A 5,270-nucleotide genomic window follows, 5' to 3' on the forward strand; every position below is an offset into this window, starting at 1 on the left:
ACGTCACCTGTTCAATTCGACAGCCCGGTCGATGCCCGCTTTGTGCAAGGTGGCTTTACAGGCGCCAGGGGACGGCGCGCTGGGCAGATCCTGGATGTGACTGCCACGTGGATGGGACAGAAGCTCCACCTGAGGACCACGCAGGGCTTCTTACCCTCCTCGGGGTCAAGGAAGATTCAGAATCTGGTGGCGGTTATGGGTCCACTCTCCCAGGAAAAGGCACCCAGGCGCAGGCACACACGCACGTGCACACGCACTTCTGCAATGATTTCTGAGTGTTTAGAGCCGCCTCTGAAACTGGCCTGGAGGGGGGCCCTCAGAGCGAGTGTTTGGCGCATGAAGTGAAATAGTAGTGCCTGTCAGAGAAGCACGAAGCCCCGGTCCCCAACGGGACAGAGGTTAGGACAGAGCCCAGGGAGGCGGAGGGGCCGGTGGGGCTGGCGGGCTGGGCAGTTTTCCCAGACAGGTGACTACGTAGAGATGTCCACATCTTGCCTAGGTAGGGGCGTTGGCGTCTGGAAGGCCGTCTTCCAGGCCGAGGGAAGGTCTGGGAATGCGGGGGCGGGGGGGGGAGTGGAAAGTAGAAAAACTCAAGCTGTCCCACAAACCCAGTTTGGCTGGAGGAAGACGACATGACGACGAACCATCCGGAACAACCAGACAGACAGGCAGGGGTCACACTGTGAGTGACAGCGAAAGCAGGTGAGTATCCCCTTCCCCCCCACCTCAGTAAAATCTTCTGCTTTATTTATTTCCTTTTTTTATTCATTTATTTATTTTCAGGTGGGGGGTGCAGGCATGAACGTGTGAATAGTACCTATGTATTGTACTGAATTAAGGAAGTGACAAAAATCAGAATTTTCAGGCATCACGCCTTTAGTCTCCTTTGATCCAGAACACCCTCCCTCCCGCCCTGATTTTGGACTTGACTGATGATTGACATTTTTAAGAATCCAGGTCAGCGATTCTGCAGAATGTCCCTGGATTTGTCTTGCCTCTTGGGGTTCCAGTAACGCTCCTTCCTGCCGTCCTTGCAGCCCTGGCACCAGCCCCAGGAAACTGCACTTCTCCCTGGGGCTCCCCACACCCCGTCCGCCTTCACGCACAGTCCCTTTCTTCAGTCCTGCTGGTGTTATCTGGACTTGGGGGTGCCATCTGTTCCCCTGGCGGGTACACTTTGAGTTGACAGAAAATGCTGATTCCTTAGAAATGTCTGCTGTGTTTCACACTCGGCGTGGCCAGTGTACTGCTGTTGATAAATGCTCCTTGACCAGTCACCCCGTTTCACACTCATTATTTTCCAGAAAAATCTGGCTCTTATTCATGTTTTAAATTTCTTTTTGTTTTCCTCCGATCACCCTAAATTCCACAGCTTCTGCTCTTTGCGGAATGCACATCACAGCCGCGATCTACTATGGTTTTTTCTCTTCCTCTGCTTCCTGCCTGGAAGTGAAGCACTGTATTGATCATGAGACAACAGCAGCATTGATTTAGAAGCCCCAGCCCATGTCCAGGTGACCTTTTTTCCTCCCAGTAGCTTCTGGTGACAGAGTGTCCTAAGGTGTTTGCATATGTCACATGATTGCTTGTTTGGTCATTAAATACCATGCCTTTCAAACGCGGAGGAAAGCTGGTCCTAGCTCTTCCCTTGGCCTTCGCCCCGGCCGCCATTCCGGGGGTCAGTGCAGAGAGGGGTCGCAACTTTTGAAACTTAGGCTGAAAGTCCTCTTATAGCCAGCCTTTCCTGCAGAAGCTTCCAGACACGCCACCGCTCAGGTTTTGTTAAGTCCCAGATACACACAGGCAATTGTGAAGCCATGTCATTGACACGGAGACCTGAGACATTTTGTGTTTATCATTTTCCGGTGAAAGCCTTGTCGTAAGGCCATCCCTAAGGGTATGGCGAGGGCTTCAATTGGACGTGACAGTCCGCAAATCTGACTGCTCCGATTTGCATGTGACATTGAACCTGCAGCGTGAAACAGCCTCCTGCACGTCCTTTGCAGAGCCCATGCTGTGAGCTCTTCAGATTAATCGTAATAACAATGGAATGCAGGGGGCGCCAGTGGGGCAGGTGGCTGGTGGGTTAGTCGTGCCAAGGTAAGGACTGGGCACTGCAGGCAGAGGGAATGGTGAGGATGATTTGGGGAAAACGGAATAAATTCAGAACACCTATGGGTCACCGACCGTGTGCCAGACTCCGCTGACTGGCGCTGCCTCAGGCGGCTACTTCTCGTTCACAGCCTTCCTGAGCACCATCCTCATTCCCGTCTTTGAAACCGAGGCCCTGAGGAGGTAAGGTCCAAATCCTAGAACGTCAGCTAATTCTCCAGCGGCTCCACAGAGCACAGGACTGGGGACTTCAGGCATGCCATCCATCATCATGTCCATGCCCTCTGGGCCAGGCACCCAGCCTGGAACTACCTTGGTTAGCATCTGCTTCTCCTGCCCAGATCATGTCCCCAGACCATGTCCTTGAGGGACTTTGCCTGTTCCTCGTCCCTGCATGTCCTCGGCATCTCGTCCTGGCAAACAATAGGTCCTGACAAATAGTCTGTCCCCTTCCTACTTCCTCGTCTATGTGTCTGTTAGGTCTCCTCGGAGCACGGGTGGCAGACTGGCTCAAGGGTCAAATCCGGCTGCCACTTGTTTTTATGCAGCCTGGGAACTAAAAGTGATGTTTACACTTTTAAGTGGTTGAAAAACATTAAAGGAAGAATTTGTGACATGGGCACATTGCACAAACTTCAGATTGCTGTGCGGAATGGAGAGCTTCATTTACATGTTTCACATTTACATATCTGTCGGTTACATCTTATCTGTGCTGTTTTTAAACTAGGCTGCTGCCTCGAATAGTTCCAGTGGATTCCCCCTGGGCCGCAGAGCCTAATGTTTATTCTCCAGCTCTGCAGAAGGACCTTCGCCCACCCCTATCAGAAAGGATAAGCAGAACTTGCTCTGTTAAGGTGGCACGTGACTTTGAAGCTGCCCAGCGTCCCAGGGGGGCTGGAGCCCAAGGCTGTGGCGTGATCTGTGGGAGGCGTGTGGGCCGGCTGTCACAGACAGTTTTACCTGTGCCTTCGAGCAGAATCTTTGCACTTTTTCAGTTTGGGGCTCGCCTGTCACCTCGTTGGCCTCAGAAGCTCTGAGCCCTGCGTTTGCAAATCCATCAAAAACATCCGCAGCCGCCCAGAACTCTTCCACCAGGGTCTGCATTTCCTTCTCCCGGTCCGGTCCGGCTGTTACAGCTGCATCAGCCGAGGAGGAGGGTCAGAGGACTGAGAAGTAACAGCCTCAGCACGAGGAAGTGCCCGGAGCAGGGCTCTCCGTGCTTTTACAGGCATTGTCCTTTCTTATCTTTTGGTTAAAATCTCTTCTTGAAAAGGTAGGGACTTTTTATTGTTCTCCTGTTTCTCCGAAGCTCTGAGGGGAGCCATCTGCCCAAGGCCGCATTGCCCTGGAGTCAAACAGCCTGGGTCCTGAGCAGGCGTCTGATCCTGAGCTCCAGGTCTTCCCCTGGATGGTGACAGGCCAGGCATTCCAGCAGTTCTGTGACAGGAAAGCCCTGGGTAGAAAACGTGGGTGCTTTTTTTTCTTCTTGGTCATGACGTTTTTGGTAATTCCCTTGGGTATATGCCAAAGAGCAAATTGACGGTGACTGTCAGACCCTGTGTCCCTCATTTCAGAATGACCATTTTCTGCATTGACGGTGACTGTCAGACCCTGTGTCCCTCACTTCAGAATGACCATTTTCTACCAAGGGCCTCGAGAGACCTGAGTGGCCGGAAGCGAGATGAAGGATGGGAAGAACCGCACGAGCTTCCTGCCGGCGAGGGGATGTCATTACTGTGCCGGATGAAAACACCCCGACAACCCAGACTGTCTGACTCGAACTGTGATTGTCCAGCGTGTCAGGAGCTGTAAGTTTAGCAGAAGTGACCAGACCAGCAGTGCCCAGGTGTCTGTGGAATGTTAGTCCTGTGACCAGACAGAAGGAGTGTTGGAATAAGTATGGGGAGTGTTGACAAAGTGAAGCACACTTCTGCAGCCCTCCAGGAGCAGGCGGTGTACAGAGTAGTGACAGACGTGGGCCAGGGGCCAAGGGCCACCTCATGGGACGGGTGTGCCGGGAGCTCTGGATGAGGCTGCCCGCGGCCCTGCCTTTTCTCTCTGCTTTTCAGTTTACGAAGTCCCAAACACTTCAGGGACTAGAGGGATGTTTGTGTCTTCTGTCGACCCACTGCCACTTCCCCCCCGCCAGGGAAGGAATGTTCTAGACAGTGGGAAAACTATTAGGAGAGGGTGTTGAATTAACCATACAAAGTTAGATAGGGTTTTTTTTTCTGAGAGCCTTTCAGTGACGTCTCCGTGAAAATCAGAGTATATTGGGATCACATAAGCCTTTCTCAAGGGTTGATGTTTTCTATACTTTTAGTTTGTCCAAACTTCTATGTGTTGCTCAAGCATCGAGTGAGACCCCAGAATATACAGCGTGCTTCGCTCCGGATGGCACTTGCAGGACACACACGTGACGGAGATGTGAGGACAGCAGCTTGTGGGCTCCCATGAAGTCAGCCCGGGAATGTGTGGAATTCGCTTGTAGTTTTCAGGAAATAAGGTGTCATTGTTAGGGTAGTTTCCTGTCATAAAAATTTCTCTAATTTGGTTTTAAAATAGCAGCCTCTGATGTTGTTTTTGACTCAGCAATCTATAGGAAATCTAAAATCTTTTTCTTTCTTTCTTTCTTTCTTTTTCTTTTTTTTTTTTTTTTGGTGAAAGAATGTTGCATATTTTCCACAGACAAGAAATGAGCCGTTTCTATTCCTGGCGGTGCATAACGTGACGATGTGTGTCCTCACCCCGTGCTCACGTGGAAGTGGCCTGGTAGAAGCAGAGGGACCGCTGACCTGGGCGAAAGGTCCCTCCTTCCTCCTCGGGCGTTTCCCCAGCCCCCCGTCCTGAGAGCTGGTCACCCCAGTGAGCTTACAGTTACAATCTGAGGCCATCAGACTTTTTTTTTTTTTTACCTGAAGCTTCTTCAACTTGTACCTCGTTACAAGCTTAAAAACAGAGCTAAACTTAAAAACAGCCTAATGTTTCTGGGTAGATCAAACAGTGACTTGCTTTTATAAGTGAAAAATAATTTGTTCTTAGTTCCTTTACGTAAAGTATCAGGAAAATAGATACTTTGCAGAAGTCTTTTCAGATTCAAGGAGGTAAGTGTTGAAGCTTCAAAACCCAATCTGAGAATTCTTATAAAAAAATAAAAA

General features: G+C 50.7%; 1 long non-coding RNA gene across 1 annotated transcript; it reads left to right on the forward strand.

Moving 5' to 3' along the window:
* The first annotated feature begins 607 nt into the window (after nt 1–607).
* LOC112477411 lies at nt 608–5,242 on the forward strand. Its single transcript, XR_003045446.1, has 3 exons — nt 608–3,578; nt 3,762–4,618; nt 4,801–5,242. It is a non-coding gene; the product is annotated as an uncharacterized LOC112477411 (long non-coding RNA).
* The last annotated feature ends 28 nt before the right edge of the window (nt 5,243–5,270 follow it).

This window comes from Pteropus alecto, unplaced genomic scaffold (genome assembly GCF_000325575.1).
Source record: "Pteropus alecto unplaced genomic scaffold, ASM32557v1 scaffold90, whole genome shotgun sequence".
NCBI lineage: Eukaryota > Metazoa > Chordata > Mammalia > Chiroptera > Pteropodidae > Pteropus > Pteropus alecto.